This window comes from Schistocerca cancellata, chromosome 4, assembly GCF_023864275.1.
Source record: "Schistocerca cancellata isolate TAMUIC-IGC-003103 chromosome 4, iqSchCanc2.1, whole genome shotgun sequence".
In the NCBI taxonomy this organism is placed as follows: Eukaryota; Metazoa; Arthropoda; class Insecta; order Orthoptera; family Acrididae; genus Schistocerca; species Schistocerca cancellata.
The window spans coordinates 154,703,557-154,722,947 of NC_064629.1; the positions used below are offsets into that span (position 1 = coordinate 154,703,557).

The window sequence follows — 19,391 nt, forward strand, 5'->3', positions numbered from 1 at the left end:
TATCTGTTTCTTTTTTTTTTTTTTTTTTTTTTTTTTACGCTGTGAACTTATGCTCCAACCCAGCACGTTTAACCTTACCTGCTAGTCTTCCGCTTTCTTGGCCGTGGCCAGCTTCAGACATCACCTCTTCTAGCAGGGTTTCTGATTATTGATTAAAGGGTTGTAGGAGGCAAAATGGGACTTCTGCAGACCAGAAGTTGGACAGATCTGGTAAAGTCTTGCATATATTTCCATAAACACACACATGGAAATGCGAGGTAGCCTACTATAATTAAACTTGCTGCAGGAGAAGACAAATGGAACAACTGTGTGATATAAACAAGGGTTGTGTTAGCTCGTCCAACCCTTGATCAGAAAGGAAAGAGAGCAATGACGAACAAATTGTAATGATTATTATCCACTAGATGTCCGCCTGCTTAGCTGGGTGGTAACGTGCTTGCCTCCCATGCAAGCTGGCACGGGTTCGATTCCCGGCCGGTTTGGAGATTTTCTCCGCCCAGGGATTGGGTGTTGTGTTGCCCTCATCATCATTTCATCCTCATCACTGGCGCGCAAGTCGCCCAATGTGGCGTCGACTGAAATAAGACTTGCACTTGGCGGCCGAACTTCCCCGGTTGGAGCCTCCCGGCCAACGATGCCATACGCCCATTTCATTTCATCCACTAGAAAGGTTAAACTGAAGCACAGGCAGGGGCAATACAAAGCAAGATCGCACAGGTTTGTAGCACGTCCCCGATGTTATTCTATCCTCACAATGAGCAAGCAGTAAAGGAAACCAAAGAAACATTTGAAGTAGCAATTAAAGTGCAGGGAGAAGAACTGAGAAACGATGAGGTTTGTCTATGGTACTGGAATTATTTTAGAAACAGCAAAGGACTTGGAAGAGTAGTTGAAAGGGATGGGCTGTGTTTCGAAAGGAGAAAATAAGATGAACATCAACAAAAGCAAAAAAAGGATAATGGAATGTAGTCGAGTTAAATCAGAAGTTGCTGAGGGAATGAGATCAGGAAACGACACACTAATAATAGTAGATTAGTTTTGCTATTTCGGCAGCAAAACAACTGATTCTGGACGAATTATAGAGGACATAAAATGTAGGCTGGCAATTGTTAGAAAAGCGTTTACTAAGAAGAGAAATTTGTTAACATCGAATATAGACTTAAATGTTAGGAAGTCTTTTCTGCAGCTATTTGTGTGGAGTGTAGCCTTATACGGAAGCAAAACGTGGATGATAAACAGTTTGGACGAGAAGAGAATGTAAGTTTTGAAATGTGGTGTTACAGAGTAATCCTGATGATTAGACAGGCTGATCGAGTAACTAATGAGGAGGTACCAATTGGAATTGGGGAGACAAGAAATTTGTGCTACATCTTAACTAAAAGTAGGGATATGTTGATAGGACACATTCTGAGACACCAAGGGATCACCAGTTTAGTATTTGAGGGAAGTGTGGGGGCTAAAAATCGTAGAGGGAGACCGAGAGATGAATGTAGTAAGCAGATTCAGAAGGATGTAGGTTGCAGCAGTTATTTGGAGATGAAGAGGCTTGCACAGGATAGAGTAGCACGGAAAGCTGCATCAAACAAGTCTTCGGACTGAAGACTATAACAGCACCAATTGTCAATGGTTACCGCATGCTCGTCTGAAAATCCAGACTAATTTCGAGAAATGAATAGCATATTAAAGTGGCCATCAATTCGCTTTTACAGGGAGACCTTATTAAAGAAACTATAGCAGCTATCACTTGAAACGATTTCGAGGTCAAAACAGCAACTGTTTCAGAAGAGTTGATTCAATATTTGTTTATAGCATTAACAGACTAATTTTTCCACTTATTCCACTGAGCCAATTATAGCCATTGCATATAACTAGACACGTTCGTGTCACAGTTATTTATGCACCATGAAGAGACTATTCCAGCGTCTTATTTGATAGTGCACTGTGTTCTTTAGAATATCAGTATTATGTGACTGTCCTTTGTTTTACTCCTGGTGGGAAATCCACTAATTACTCCAACAAAAAAGTAAAATAATCACCACGAATTAAAAGTATGTATTTTTCCTAAGACGTTATTTTGTCAAGGATAAATAACTGCTAATTTGCTTTTGTGAATTTTTGGTTTCTATTTGCTTTTAGTCTCATCATATAAAAACAAAAAGAAAATGATACAGTTGTATTTTTGTGTATTTCAGTTTGTTTATAGTGGCACGGTATATTGTAGATACGTTTCATTTATCGTAGAAAATTACCTTACTTTCTGTGTTGCACAAAATTTCACAGAAAGCCGGTCCAATTCCGTAATGGAAACAACCCTGTTTTCATATGTTTATATACGAGTACATACAGATACGTGCGCACTTGCTGCAATGTTATTTCTTTGTAATATAGACAGCTTAAAAATAATCCAAGGTAAGATAATAATCCAGCTGTACGTGTAATGGATTCCTAAAACGAACAGAAGAGTCTAATTAAATATATTCAGTCTTTTTACGCCCAATAAATTGTTTCGGTTTGCAATTTGATCAATAAATTTCACTTTTTTTGACTATCGACCACTGCCAATTAAGCTGACCGACAACTTGACTGATTTTTACAGTCAAGATTATTATGGGATTGGATATGGACACTACAAAGCATGTGTTGGCGTTGTTCTGGGGGCCCTGCCTGAGCTTGCCCCACCCTGTAGCTTCCCCCACCATGTAGCTTCTCCCACCACGACTTCTCCCACTACTGCCCATGAGCCCCCACTATACGACTCCTTCTACAGTACGAAGAACGCAGTTGACATTCAGTTTCAGTGAGACCTCGGTGAATAGTGCGACTAGTCTTAGCTATTCGAAGGGCGTCTTAGTGCTTTGCTCGAGTTCCAGTCGGTTTCATAGTGTCAGTTGGATCACTCTACAGGGCATTATGTCGTCTGAGCCTGGCAATGAATTAGGATCGAACGCAGTTATGTGCTACTTTCCTTGGCTTCCATACTACCTCAGATATCAGATTGGGTTTGATATACTTGTTAACCCTCCTGATGCACAAACGGATCCAGCTGTGGCCGGTCAACCTCCGCGTTTGATCCATGTTGAACTTTACTTCCCAGATGGTATTATCTGCAATCCTGCAAACTTCGATGAAATGCCAAATCCTTTTTCATTCGGAGGTGGTGTGCCACATTTCTACCCTCCACTCCCTGATGTCCATCCACCAATGCACCCAGATAATCCACATCCAACCCAGTCGTTTTATCGTCATCTACTCCAGCAAGCTATGATGTTGCAAGAACAACTTTATACACGTGTGCTTGTAGATATCATAAATGGCCAGCCTGGAGAATTCATGGTAATTGATGACACACTATACGATGTCATTCCTCAGTATAGAGAGTACAATGAGTTTCACATAGAGCCAGAACTTGTTCACATGGAACGACCCCGAGGTGTTCCAAAACGCAAGCGCTCAAAGCAGTCGCACAAACAGTCAGGGCGTTCACATCAGCGTCCATCAAAGTCCAGATCCACAGGTGAGCAGGACACATCACATGCAGCACCACACACAGCCGGTGAAAGTGTCACCACAGGCCCCAGTGAGTATAATATAATGCTTTTGAAAATTATCAGATAACAATTTAAGCATATTACGCTACATATTATCTGTGGATGTCTTTGTAACGCTTCCCGAAATTGTATTATTATATTCATGACTTGCACTAGAGATCTGCCAAACTAGTAAATTTCGATGCTACTACCTGGAGACAACTAGTGAATACATTGTCGCCAACAAGATTTGAAGTAGTTGTGTTATGTGATCGCTGAAAACCTTCCTTAATCACTAAAGAAATTTGTATTTTTGAGAGAATGTGGTATGATTTCTAAGTCTGCTTTATGATTTTGGATTCGCAAGATGTACTAATCGCTTTCGAGTGTGATTCAGACTGAAGAAATGCACACTTACGATTTCAAAATACTAAAGCAAACTAAGAATCGTAAAGTATATATTTCTTATATTTGTAGTGTGTTATTCTGAAAGAACTGCATCATAACCCAGAAACTGATATTTCCTGCTCATTCCAGTTTGTCTCTCTCTTTCAAAATTGAGTATACTATTTCCTATATTTTACACCCATTCACCTCTAGTTTTCACCTCTGTGACGAAATTACAATGATATGAAGTTATGTTCATATTTAGTGAAAAACCACCATGTTATTTATTTATGATATTCGTTTGCTTTTCTGCAACGTGTAACAACAATACCTTATCTAACATTTACAGAGATAAGTTCTGTTAGAGACAATATGAAAACATATAACAAAATACCTGCCATCACACAGTAAGTGGTATCTAATTTTAAACTGCACTACTAGTTGTGGACTTGTACTTATTAAAATACCGTGCTACCTATTACCACTCAGTAAGTGGTACCTAATTTGAAATTGCACTAATAGTTCCAGCTACATACCGTACATGAATTGCTAATTCAAGTTAATGAAAATATCTGAATTTCCAGTTAGGAAACCTTAATGAAACTGTGAAAAGTCATAATTGTCAAGCCTCTATGTTAAGCTTTATTTTGGGAACTCAAAATCCCTCAGTGATTAACAAATAATTCGCACAAAATATGAATTTTCACATATGAATGTTACTAGTTCATGAGTCACAGAGGGACATCAACATACTTCATTTAATTCTTTGCTACAGCCCAGAAAGAATATAAAAGGAAAATACAATAATTTAACAGCATTGCAGAGCATAGAGAATCTGAGAAATATTTATTTACTTGTAATTTTATTTTTTTATTCTATGCTTAAACTTTTTCATTCTATGCAGTCTTACTAGGTGTGATGTACTAAACTAGTTATCAGTGAGTTACCTGTAGTAAAGGATTTGTTAGAGGTCTGTGTTTGATAAGCAACTCATACAGAAAGTAATGGAGTTGCTCACAAGAATGATAATAGCTGCCAGTCCTCACTTGTTTATCAGTCTTGAACGGACCTTATAATGTGTCATTATGGGAAAATAAGCACAGTACGTCATAGGCGGCTTTACAAACTGTGTCTTTGAAGTGTCTTGCAGTTAGTATATTTTTGCTATATTTGCCCACAGATTTTATATGCCATTTATTGCAATAACTGTGACATAAGTTAGTCCTGTGCGTTTCTTTTTTTTTCAGAAAAACATCTGCAAAAGCGCAAAAAGCGTACATTGCCTCAACAGTTGCCAGAGGAACATGAGTTACATGAAATAGCGACTGGAATACAAAACGAAAATGTTTCCTCCCAGGCTGCTGTTGCAACCACCGAAAAGGCAATGGAACGTTTGAATATACAAGGTAAGAATAATGAGGGCAATGTAGTTCAGGACAATGAAAAGCTTTATGCAGATGCAAATGTTGATAACGACAACTAGATTAATGCAAATTTAGCAACATGGCGAGTCTTGTCACGCATCCTGCACTCAACGTCATGAGGAATTTTATTTGTATTTTATGTTGCCCGTCAAGTCAATTGTGTTGTGAAACCAGAACTGACATTTTGTCTGCGCATTTCGGTGTTAAGTATTTCCCTTTCAGCATTGTGTAGTTAACACTATTTCCTATGTTTTATACACATTCAGCTCGATTTTTCTGTTCTGTGATGCAATTACAATGATGTGAAGTAATGTCCATAGTTAGTGAAAAACAACCAAATTTCTTTGTTTGCTTTTCTGCAATATACAATAGCAAATACTTTATACAACATTTAAACAGATGAATTATATTAAAAGCAGTATGAAATATCTGCTGTCACTCAGTAAGTGGTGTTGTCCCTATTTGAAATGGTACTGCTAGCTACTGACTTGCACTCATTAGTTGCAGCCACGTGCATAAATTTCTAATTCAGGTTAATGAAAATATCTAAATTTCCAGTAAGTAAATGTTAATGAAACTGGGCACAGTCATAATTGTCAAGCTTCTATGTTCATCTGTATTTTGGAAACTCAGAATCCCTCAGTGAATCAGAAATAATCTGCACAAAATATAAATTTCCATACATGAATGATATTAATTCATGAATCACAGATCCACATCAACATACTTTATTTATATTTTTGCTGCAGTTCACGATACAACATAAACGGCAATTTCAACAATTTACAGCATTATGGAGCATACAGCACCTGAGAAATATTTGTTTACTTGCAATTCATTTTTTTTCTACTAAGCTTAACTTTTTTCATTGTATGTAACCTTACTAGCTGTGCTATAGTAAACCAGTTGTCAGTGAGTTACGTGTGGCAAATGATTTGTTGAAAGTCCGTAAAATCTTCTATGTTTGACTTGTGACTCAGAGAGAACAAAATTGAGTTTCTCACAAGAATGATAATAACTGGCGGGCGTCACTTGTTTTTCAGTCTTGAAAGAACCTTATAATGTGTAATTATGAGAAAATAAGTGCAGTATGCTATAGGCAGCTTTACACAGTGTATTCCTAAAGTGTCTTACAGTTAATATATTTTTTGTATATTTACCCACAGATTCGACACGCCATTTATTACAATAACTGTGATGTACACTAGACCTGTGGTTTCTTTTTTCAGAAAACAATCTGCAAAAGCAAGAAAAGCCTACATTGACTCAACAGTTGCCAGAGGAAGATGGGTTACATGAAATAGCAACAGGGATACAAGACAAAAATGTTTCCACTGAGGCTGCTGCTGCCACCATAAAAGATGAAATGGATCGTTCGAATTTGCATGAAGAGCATGATGATGGAAATGTCGCTCAGGACAACGAAAAGCTCGGTGAAGATGCAAATGTCGATAACGACAAATAGATGGATGCAAATTTAGCAACATGATGACTCTTTTCACTCATCCTGTTCTCAACATCATGGGAAATTTTATTTGTATTTTAGACATTTTGGCAAATTACGGCCTCTAAAATAATGTACGTAACTTTATTTACCACACAGGAGGCGGTTCAGAGATTTATGTAAGCATGCATGTGGTGTCTGGCTCAGGTTTCCAACAGAGATAGTCATAGCATTTTTATGCGTTATTTTTTTAAATTTAAACATGAAAAATTCATTTTTACACTGTGAGTAGAGTTTTGTAGTGTAAAGATTGATTGAAAGCTTTTCAGATGACGATAGAATATTTATCAAGTAGAAAAAGTGCTCAGCCATCTGAAAGTAATCTACCAGGTGTCTACAGCGTCAACTAGTTGTTTATTAAGATGACGTGTAGCATTTTATACTAATGTATACTTATTGCCTGGTACCTGCATTCTGTGGTGGGTATGAATAAGAAGGTTCTCCAACCATAGTTATTGTGATTTCTATTGTACAGGGATCTTTCAACAGTGGTTACATCATTTTCCACTGCTGTGTAAAATACTTGTGATTTTAACATGTGTGCTTCACTCATACCAGTTAATGAATTAAAAACCTAAGTAAAATGTTCATTTACAGCAGGAAACATATGATACAGAATTGCTATGTTACTAGAATTTTGACAGAATACATTACTGTTTGACGAACAAGCTTAATATGGAAACTTGTATTGGAGTTGTAACTGCTGTTAGATTATTGTTATTGTAGAATTATTGTAGGTAGATAAGGGAATTATAGAAAATTATAGTTGGAAATAGAAGTAGATATTTCAGTTAAATAGACTGTTGTAACCATGTAAGTGACCTTTGGATGTGATAGATAATATCTGACTGATGTAGCTGTGTAGTTTCTGTGCTACAATTGGGTATGATTACATGAATTATCAATTTATTGGTTGTTATAAGTGACTTGTAAAATTTTTGTGAGAATTAAGTAAAAAATAGGTGTCAATACCATTTTTTATACAATGTGAGAAACGAGTGTTTAGCTTCTATATTACATACAGTATCATACATGACAGTTAATTATAGCCCTTTATGGTATAACCAAATATACTGATAAATTTCTAATTGGATAAAGATAAATTTGTGGGTAATGTGTTTCCTCTAAATATATCATGTGTATATTACTATGAATCCTAAAAGATAACTAATGAAATTTTAGTATTACACAGTTCTACTTACCAGTAATCATTTTTCTATGACTCTTCTAAAAACCGAAGTTGCTGAGCACCTGTACTGCTATAAGTTTGCTAACAATGTGTAAAACATATAGTTTGACACTTGTTCATATATAGAAACTAGTTATCATTGAAATATTTGTGAAAATACTTATGGAATTGGAAATATCACTTTGAGATGTATTTTTTCTAATTAGTTTTTTCTTATAATATTATATTATATCTGTATGTTTTTCATTAAATAAAGGATCAATACCTTGAACAAAAACTCTTTTGTGTAATTATTTTCTTATTGCTTTTTAGGCAACTGGTAAGCAATAACATATCTAAATTAAAGCTGGAAGGCCTCTGCAGCATATGCTGAGGGCTATCACAGAGCAAATTAATATTCGTACTAAGACTGTAGACCAAGTGAGGTAACGCAGTGGGTAGCACACTGGACTCGCATTCGGGAGGATAACGGTTCAATCCCACATCCAGCCATCCTGATTTAGGTTTTCGTTGATTTTCCTAAATCGCTCCAGGCAAATGTTGCGATGGTTCCTTTGAAAGGGCATGGCCGACTTCCTTCCTCATCATTCCCTAATCCGATGAGACCGATAACCTTGGTGTTTGGCCTCCTCCCCCAAACAACCCAACCCTACTAAGACCGTAGATCCCCATGACTGACACAGTTCGGTGGAGTGAGATGTAATAACATATCCTAGTAAGTGCAATTTCTACATTATTCATTTCATTATGAACAATAATTAGTGTTTGCGTTAAGATGCTACCATAAACGTAGTGTCAGGATTTTCTGCAGTATTAACTAAAATTATATACGCAATATTTTTTACATAAGCAAAACAGAGATAAAAACGTTCATAGATAACTAGTAAAGTTACTCGGTCAGAGAGAACAGCTGCTATTTCTAGAAACTTTTGCAGGTATGTCTTCACATCTGCAGTACATATTTAATGTATATATATGCAGAATAAAAAGTATATCTTTTCTAGCTAATATAACGATCATCAAGAATATATGTAGATTTTCTTATACTGTGTTGCTTGCAAGACTCAGGACAAAAATCAAAAAAGTAATCTTTCATTAAATGACTTTTAGCACCAAATAATTAGACCAATATCTAAGATAGAAGAATAATGTTAAAATCTTTTATAACATGAGTTTATCAGTTTTGTAAGAGAAAAATTACCGTTCTTTTGGTTTAGTAATTTCATGAATCTCATGCTGAAGGTAAATGAAGAAAATATATTTGTAAAACACATTATGATTTTGGTGGCACATCAGTATTAAAGTAGTATTAAAGTTTCAGTGTATTCAGCAAGCTGTTACTTCATTATCTTTCTTACATGCTTTGATTAAATTTGTTCTTGTATGCCTCTGTCATAGTTTTCACATTACCATTTATATAACGAGATTTGGCTGTAAAACTTGCTCAATTGCTAATATTGTCGTGAATGGATGGGGGTCACTACGTTTCTTGAAACTATGCTTACTGAATGGAAGTTTGTTATGTCACTGAGAAGAGGACACCAATTTTATTACTACGACGTGACGCATAATAACACAAAAATCTAAAAAATGAATACCATACAGTTCACAAAAACTGTACCTGTTGTAAAAAATAGTCTCTCTCACTGAAAAAGGCACCTCTTACAACAATTCACATTCATTTCCAGTGCTTTTTTCAGTACAAATTCAATACAGTCACCAACGCTGTAGATTTGACACACACATTACTCTTAGAATTTCCTGTTCACTAAAACACATATTTGCTCAGTTACTGGATTCTTAGCAAAAATTCTGAAACATAAGTCACCTCATATGGTAAACTGATACTATACAAGATGAAATAATAGAAAGTAAATAAAAGGTGCGCAGGTCCATCACTTAGAGGCAAACAACGAGAACGCTGTAGTGGTTTTCTCAACAGCAGTAACACATTTTATGAACATATTTGGGTCTATTTAGAAAGTTAAGAAATTCTGATTTACAATCTATAGAAAATGTTTTTAATCGTTCAAGCAATAAGTGACCAAGGAAACGTCAGCCACTCGCATTTATACCTCGGGTCCACATTCATAGAGCTGATGTGACAGTTGCCACATAAAATCGTGTAAGAGGCTCACAGACATGTTGAAAATAAACAGTAGCACTATATAAAGGCTGGACTGGTCACAATTAAAAAATCATGTTTGAAAATATAATGACTTTATTGCTCGTAATATGATGTGTTTCGGACTTTGCAGTCTTTAGATATCTGTGATAAAGTGCCAAAGATACATGGAAATTGCTGGCCGCGGTGGTCTCGCGGTTCTAGGCGCGCAGTCCGGGACCGCGCGAGTGCTACGGTCTCAGGTTCGAATCCTGCCTCGGGCATGGATGTGTGTGATGGCCTTAGGTTAGTTAGGTTTAAGTAGTTCTAAGTTCTAGGGGACCGATGACCACAGCTGTTAAGTCCCATAGTGCTCAGAGCCATTTGAACCATTTTTTACATGGAAATTACAAAACCGAATCAGAACAATAAACTACAAGAACAAAGCTCAGTTGTTCACACAAGGTGCTTCAGGCAAAAACATGCCTAGCAGCATGATGCTGCACGTAGATATAAAGCTTACAAGATGTATACATGACAATCGTTAGCAGACTAGTGTCAAAATCTTTAACATGAAACTTACAGGTGAACATTCATGCCAGATGTCAGCATAGCAGTGATGGTGGCGCCATACCTCTTCGTAATTCACAACAGAGTCCAAAAAATTAAATCATAAAAATACAGTGGGCAAATATGCATGATAAAATTATAACAGGAAGCAAGACTGCAAAAGATTTTTTAGTTTATAACGAGGACAGAAAAGAAAAAGCTGCATGGCTACCGTCAGGTGGCAAAGTAGTAGCAAATATGATGACGTACTTTGTCAAGATTTATAGTGAATTTTATTTATGAGAAGTACTAGATATGAGTATGTAGTTCAACAACAAAATAATGAGTTACAAACTTTAAAATGTAAAATAAAAACCAATAAACGAAGACGTATTGGCTGTTATCAGTTAGCAAAATAGTAGCAACATTGACGCTGTACATCGTTGTAGCTGAAAATGGCTATATTAAAAGCTAAACAAAAAATAATACATAATCACAATGCAAATAAAAAACGAATGAACAGAGTCATATTTACTGACGTCAGCTTGTAATAAAAACTAACAGATGAAAGAAGCACAAGAGCTATGGCGAGCGTCCTTACAAAAGTTGTAAATGCATAGAAATAGAACAAAGTAAACAAATATACCGTCATACAAAGACGCGGACCTTTCTAAGAAACATAAGGTAGCAATCTGTTACTGCTAGTATAAAAAGTGAAGACGTATGAATATGGGAATAAGATACAATTTATAAGAAAAAAGAACCAGTGCATCAAATGCAGACTATTATCTACCTGTCAAAGGTTTTAATTATATAACGAGGAAATAATGTTGCACAGGAGGAGCTATCACGTCATGCTGCATATCATTGATCTACTTTTGAATGTTAATCTCCAATTTGTAACTAAAGTATTTACTCTACGCATATGGAGAAAATATTGTACTACTCCACTGGCGTTACTATGACGTGCTCTAGAAACAAAGACAAACCTTTACTACTCACCAAACCGTCAACACGAGGCCTGTAAGCATTACGAAGCATGCTCTGTGTCCATCTTTTACATCGTCATGCCAGAAAGCAATACTGAAAGAAAATAAAATTTCATTCATGTACAACTTAATTCGTCTTGCTACGTGATATCTCAGTAGGCACATAGGGCACACGTTGTCGAGATCATGCTCCCCTTACTCCAAAAACTGCCATCCGACCTAGCCATCATAACTCGCCTTCTAGATGGGTAAGAAGAAACGTCTTTTAATAATTCTTTTTTTTCAGTGAGCTATTCAAGTGTAGAATGTGGATGTGTGAAGAAAGTTACCACTAGTGCGCAATAATATTGGGGCACTGTGCTGGCTATGAATGTTGTAAATCGGCCATGTGGTAAATTAATATTGGCCTCTGGTTTTGGAATGCCGAAGTAATTCACATCCTGCACCCACGTATGTTTTAGTACCACATCTCAAAAAATGCCTATAATTTTACATAGAGAGACTGCATATCACCAAGGTATGTGAGGAGGTGCTGCGTCCCCTGACTCTCTCAACCCGACACACACACACACACACACACACACACACACACACACACACACACACACACAGAGAGAGAGAGAGAGAGAGAGTGAGATAGAGAAAGAGAGAGAGAGAGAGAGAGAGAGAGAGAGAGAGAGAAACATCACTAGCCCTGATGATGCATGTCAGATACCACACATAACTAGCACACATCTTGACGCAGTGCATTATCGTCACAATTTAGTGATATACTACACTGAGACTGAGGGAGGTGGCGCAGTGGTTTGCACACTGGACTCACATTCGGGAGGACGACAGTTCAAACCCACATCCGGCCATCTTGATTTCGGTTTTTCGTGATTTCCCTAAATCCCTTCAAGCAAATTCCAGGATGGTTCTTTTGAAAGGGCACGCCAGACTTCCTTCCTTATCCTTCCCTAATCCGATGGGACTTACGACCTCGCTGTTCGGTCTGATACCCAAATTCAACTAGCTATAGTGAGATGACAAAAGTCATGGGATAGCATATATAAAGATGGCGGTACTATAGCGTATGCAAGGTATAAAAGAGCAATGCATTCGCGGACCTGTCATTTGCACTCAGGTGATTTATGTGAAAAATTTCCAAAGTTATTATGGATACACGACGGGAATTAACAGATTTTTTTTTTCGTGCGTTTGACTTGTTCACCTACTTTGGACTGCCTCTACAAATATGACTTAATAATGGTCTAAAAACTTTTAGCATTGTACTTGATAATGGCATAAAAGCCGAAATCTGCATAGTACAGAAGATAAATGTCATAATACAGTCAATTGGCTGTTTACTCTCTTAAGAAGTATTGTATGACTGTGGCTCAACGCCATCGAAAATTCATCAGCCATTGCCAGACTTTGAATGCGGAAAAATAGTTGGAGATAAACTCAGGGGACATTCTATTTCGGAAATCCTTAGGGAATTCATATGCTCAGATCCACAGTGTCAATAGTATGCCGAGAATAGCACATTGCAGGCATTACCTCTCACCACAGGCAACGCAATAACCGACGGTCTTCACTTAACGACCGAGAGTAACCTCAGCAATCAATGTGGAACGTACGACAAACATGTCTGTTAGGACAGTACCGCGAAGTTTGTTGTTAATGGGATATCGTAGCAGGCGACAAACGCAAGAGCTTTTGCTAACAGCACGACATCGCCTGTAGTGCCTCTTCAGGGCTCGGGACCATATCGGTTGGACCCTAAATGGCTGAAAAATTGTGGCCTAGTGAAATGAGTCCCGATTTCTGTTGGTACTGTTCGAGTATGGCGCAGACCCCCCCGAAGCCATGGACCAAGTTGTCAACAAGGCTGTGTGCAAGCTGCTCGTGACTACGTAATGGTGTGGGTTGTGTTTATATACAATGAACTGAGTCCTCTGGTCCAACTGAGCCGATCGCTGACTGGAAATGGTTACGTCGGCTACTTGGAGACCATTTGCAACCATTCATGGACTTCATGTAACAACGACGGAATGTTGTTTGCGACCGGTTTGAAGAATATTATGGACAATTCGAGGAAATGATTTGGTTACCCATATCGCCCGACGAGGGACATAATCAACAGGTCACTTCGTGCACAAAATGTTGCACCAGTAACACTTTCACAGTTATGGTCGGCTATAAAGGCAGCATGGCTCAATATTTCTGCAGGGGGCTTCCAACGACTTGTGAAGTCCATGTCACGTCGAGTTGCTGCACTACGCCAGGAAAATTGAAGTCCGACACGATATTAGGAGGTATCCCATGAATTTTGTCACCTCAATTTATAGTGACAGACTGTAAGTCTCAGGACATTTATTAGAGAACTAAATCGATTGAAGACTTCATAACAAAAACAATCCTTATCAGTTTTTTTTCAATCGTTTCCGCGATTTCAACGCGATCTTGTTTTCATCACCAAGACTCACAATTTGTTCTAACCAGATATGGCTGAAACGTCCCTTGTCTTGAGTTCTGCAGCTCAAAAATGTGATGTTTCTACAAAAACAGCCCGTATCAAAATAATATTTGACAAAAACAGCCTTTGTCTTTTGACAAGGGCTATTTTTGTATGAAAGCAGGCGACAATGCAACCTCAATGTTCATTGTCGCTCTCGATGTAGTTGTCTGATTATTTCAATCTACTCTTTGGAACGTGACGCTTCAGTGTCTGAGATTCTATTATGAATTCCTAAGACTGTGTTCAGTGGCCTAAAATGCAGAAACTTCAAGAAAGAACAAAAATGTAATAAAGAAGAAGAAACTGATGGGTGAGCAACACATGAACTACGTTCACAAAAGTATTCCCGCGAAATGTGTTGGAGATGGCTGCAAGTAAGCACGGTTTACATTCTTTATTTCCACCAGAGGTATGCAGGTGACGTGACGTCCGCTCCCTTTGGCTGCAGATGCAAAAGACCTTTTTAAAATCTTATCATGTTTAAGCTCAGAGAAACATCTCACAAATTCATCGTTATCATAATCGTTGTCGTTATAGTCATCGTCGTCGTCGTTGTCGTCGCAAAGTAATTCCGCCAGAATTTTAAGACATTTTGCATTGAGAAAAAGAAACCCTTGAAAGCTTGCTTACGACTAACAAGAGAAGCAAACATGATGTACAAAAATATATTCATAAATAATTCCATTTACTTACATACACTCCTGGAAATGGAAAAAAGAACACATTGACACCGGTGTGTCAGACCCACCATACTTGCTCCGGACACTGCGAGAGGGCTGTACAAGCAATGATCACACGCACGGCACAGCGGACACACCAGGAACCGCGGTGTTGGCCGTCGAATGGCGCTAGCTGCGCAGCATTTGTGCACCGCCGCCGTCAGTGTCAGCCAGTTTGCCGTGGCATACGGAGCTCCATCGCAGTCTTTAACACTGGTAGCATGCCGCGACAGCGTGGACGTGAACCGTATGTGCAGTGACGGACTTTGAGCGAGGGCGTATAGTGGGCATGCGGGAGGCCGGGTGGACGTACCGCCGAATTGCTCAACACGTGGGGTGTGAGGTCTCCACATCGATGTTGTCGCCAGTGGTCGGCGGAAGGTGCACGTGCCCGTCGACCTGGGACCGGACCGCAGCGACGCACGGATGCACGCCAAGACCGTAGGATCCTACGCAGTGCCGTAGGGGACCGCACCGCCACTTCCCAGCAAATTAGGGACACTGTTGCTCCTGGGGTATCGGCGAGGACCATTCGCAACCGTCTCCATGAAGCTGGGCTACGGTCCCGCACACCGTTAGGCCATCTTCCGCTCACGCCCCAACATCGTGCAGCCCGCCTCCAGTGGTGTCACGACAGGCGTGAATGGAGGGACGAATGGAGACGTGTCGTCTTCAGCGATGAGAGTCGCTTCTGCCTTGGTGGCAATGATGGTCGTATGCGTGTTTGGCGCCGTGCAGGTGAGCGCCACAATCAGGACTGCATACGACCGAGGCACACAGGGCCAACGCCCGGCATCATGGTGTAGGGAGCGATCTCCTACACTGGCCGTACACCACTGGTGATCGTCGAGGGGACACTGAATAGTGCACGGTACATCCAAACCGTCATCGAACCCATCGTTCTACCATTCCTAGACCGGCAAGGGAACTTGCTGTTCCAACAGGACAATGCACGTCCGCATGTATCCCGCGCCACCCAACGTGCTCTAGAAGGTGTAAGTCAACTACCGTGGCCAGCAAGGTCTCCGGATCTGTCCCCCATTGAGCATGTTTGGGACTGGATGAAGCGTCGTCTCACGCGGTCTGCACGTCCAGCACGAACGCTGGTCCAACTGAGGCGCCAGGTGGAAATGGCATGGCAAGCCATTCCACAGGACTACATCCAGCATCTCTACGATCGTCTCCATGGGAGAATAGCAGCCTGCATTGCTGCGAAAGGTGGATATACACTGTACTAGTGCCGACATTGTGCATGCTCTGTTGCCTGTGTCTATGTGCCTGTGGTTCTGTCAGTGTGATCATGTGATGTATCTGACCCCAGGAATGTGTCAATAAAGTTTCCCCTTCCTGGGACAATGAATTCATGGTGTTCTTATTTCAATTTCCAGGAGTGTATAAATCAATACATATTTCGCCGCGCGGGATTAGCCGAGCGGTCAGGGGCGCTGCAGTCACGGACTGTGCGGCTAGTCCCGGCGGAGGTTCGAGTCCTCCCTAGGGCATGGGTGTGTGTGTTTGTCCTTAGGATAATTTAGGTTAAGTAGTGTGTAAGCTTAGGGACTGATGACCTTAGCAGTTAAGTCCCATAAGATTTCACACACATTTGAACATTTTTTCAATACATATTTCATTCGACATTCTGGAAGCTGTACCATGCGGAAGAAAACACTCACTCGCGCCGGGTTACTCACGATAAATGCATGCAAACACTCGTGTCGGGTCAGTCGCACACCTGTGGCAGTTTAACGTGAAACAATAATACCAGAAACTACTCCGATTACAGTATTTTAGACATGTAGACAATTAAAGAAAAGAAATTGTTTTGTTCAGAAGCTATTTTAGTGGTAAAATTCTCGCACGCAAACGGTTCGGGTGTAGTCCACGAGCTCTCTAGTTGTCCGCCCCCTTCTATAAGTACCAGGAGTGAAACGATGAAAAAAAATATTTTTTACAGCCCCTACCAGAGGACCTAACAAGTTTTGCCGCCCCTGTGGAGCTGATACCCGATTCGGCCCGCACCCCTCTTACCCCCCATTGCTACACCACTGCTTGTGTGGGCAGTGCATCATTTGGCATGGAGAAAGCGGGAGCAGCGATAATGATCTGGGCGGCGACTCACTCGTGTTCGATAATATCGTCGATAATCTGAACTCCTTCGATATTAATAAACGTTTTAAGGCTAGTCTCGCATGTGACTTCGTAGAAGTCCCAAGTTGTGCTAAGAAGTGAATAGCGCCAGCGAAATTTGAGAATTTGTGATAAGTTCCTATGGGACCAAACTGCTGAGTTCATCAGTCGCTAGGCTTACACATTACTTAATCTAACTTACGCTAAGGACAACACACACATCCGTGCCCGAGGGAGGACTCGAATTTCTGACGGGGGGAGCCGCGCGAACCGTGGCAAGGCGCCTAAGACCGCGTGGCTACACCCGGAACAATAATGTTAGTTTGATGACAGAAACGAGGCTACGCAATTTTGTTGCAAAGTAGATGAATTAATGGTGCAATTTTATTAAATGAATTTAGTAGTCAGTGGAACTGACAATTAGTGTTTAATCATGCGCCAGCTTGCATCAGGCTGATACTTCTTGTGATTGGAAGATCGCTCTGATAGATGTTGAATAGAATAAATTCTAATTGAAGCTCAAAGCGATCCAAGTGTCGCCTAATTTATTTAGATTGGTGCATATATTTGCTGAACGTTCTATCCTTTTCAGCTAGTTGCTGCTATTTTAGGAGCAGAATATTACGGATGTGCGTGGGTACCCATGGGCAACGCAGAACAATTCTTCCGCGCAGCCATATGTTTCGTCGTACTATGGGAAAGTGAAAACGTAGGGAGCAGTAGGTGTTCCTTATTTTTGATCCTCTAAACCTCGTTTGTGAAGTCACAAGGGTAATACTAAAAAGTCATAGGGTATGATAAGGTCACGTAAAATCAGTATTACGGAAAGCAAATGGAATATTAGATTTGTTGGAAGAGATTTAGGAAAATGCAATGATCCATAGAGGAAATAGCATATAAGTTGCTCGTGTGGTCAGTTCTATAATATTGTTCCATTATCAAGCAGCCATGACAACCAACGAACGAATTCGAAAAGTGCTTTTAGAATCGTAAAAGATCGGCATTGGCCATATGATACTACGGCGTGTTCCATTTATATGATGACCGCACATGCATGGTTGTGTTTGCGCGCCACCGGAGCCGCGCAGGCCAGTCGAATGGGTCACACGTCTCCCTATTAACACTGAGTTGGGTGCACCCCAAATAGGCGCATGGATAGTCGTACCTGTATAGTCGCTATGGATCTGAGAGATCCACACGAGGCAAATGGATAATTTTATTTTAAAAGAAGTAAAGTTTTCATTCAAAGGGTGGAACATGAAGCATGACTGTCTTTAAGTGTACATACAGGGTGTTACAAAAAGATTCGGCCAAACTTTCAGGAAACATTCCTCACACACAAATAAAGAAAAGATGTTATGTGGACATGTGTCCGGAAACGCTCAATTTCCATGTTAGAGCTCATTTTAGTTTCGTCAGTATGTGCTGTACTCCTTCGATTCACCGCCAGTTGGTGCAATTGAAGGAAGGTAATGTTGAATCTGCACGCAATTGTGCAATCACGTCATCAACACAGATTTTCTGTGAACGTTTGGGCAGGCATTGTTGGTGACGTCTTGATTGGGCCCCACGTTCTTACACCTACGCTCAATGGAGCACGTTATCATGATTTCATACGGGTTACTCTACCTGTGCTGCTAGAACATGTGCCTTTACAAGTACGACACAGCATGTGGTTCATGCACGATGGAGCTCCTGCACATTTCAGTCGAAGTGTTCGTACGCTTCTCAACAACAGATTCGGTGACCGATGGATTGGTAGAGGCGGACCGATTCCATGGCCCCACGCTCTCCTGACCTCAACCCTCTTGACTTTCATTTATGGGGGCATTTGAAAGCTCTTGTCTACGCAACCCCGGTACCAAATGTAGAGACTCTTCGTGCTCGTATTGTGGACGGCTGTGGTACAATACGCCATTCTCTAGGGCTGCATCAGCGCATCAGGGATTCCATGCGACGGAGGATGGATGCATGTATCCTCGCTAACGGAGCACATTTTGAACATTTCCTGTAACAAAGTGTTTGAAGAAGTCACGCTGGTATGTACTGTTGCTGTGTGTTTCCATTCCATGATTAATGTGATTTGAAGAGAAGTACTAAAATGAGCTCTAACATTGAAAGTAAGCGTTTCCGGACACATGTCCACATAACATATTTTCTTTCTTTGTGTGTGAAGAATGTTTCCTGAAAGTTTGGCAGTACCTTTTTGTAACACCCTGTATATTGACAAAATGCAACAAAAAATTGGAAATTTTGTGCTTCACCAGTTGTATAATTTTCCATATTTTCCATGAATCTGGGAGTTAGCTATTATAAATTGACTGACTGCTAACTTTTTGATAACATGTATATGAAAATAAATTCCCTGA

General features: G+C 39.9%; 1 long non-coding RNA gene across 1 annotated transcript in view; it reads left to right on the top strand.

The window, feature by feature from the left end:
- LOC126183582 (uncharacterized) overlaps nucleotides 1–8,212 on the top strand; it is a 104,311-nt gene extending 96,099 nt beyond the window's left edge. The window contains exons 2-3 of the long non-coding RNA XR_007536773.1: nucleotides 5,162–5,320; nucleotides 6,568–8,212. This is a non-coding gene — a long non-coding RNA (uncharacterized LOC126183582). The remainder of the gene's footprint in view (nucleotides 1–5,161; nucleotides 5,321–6,567) is intronic.
- Nucleotides 8,213–19,391: the final 11,179 nt, after the last annotated feature.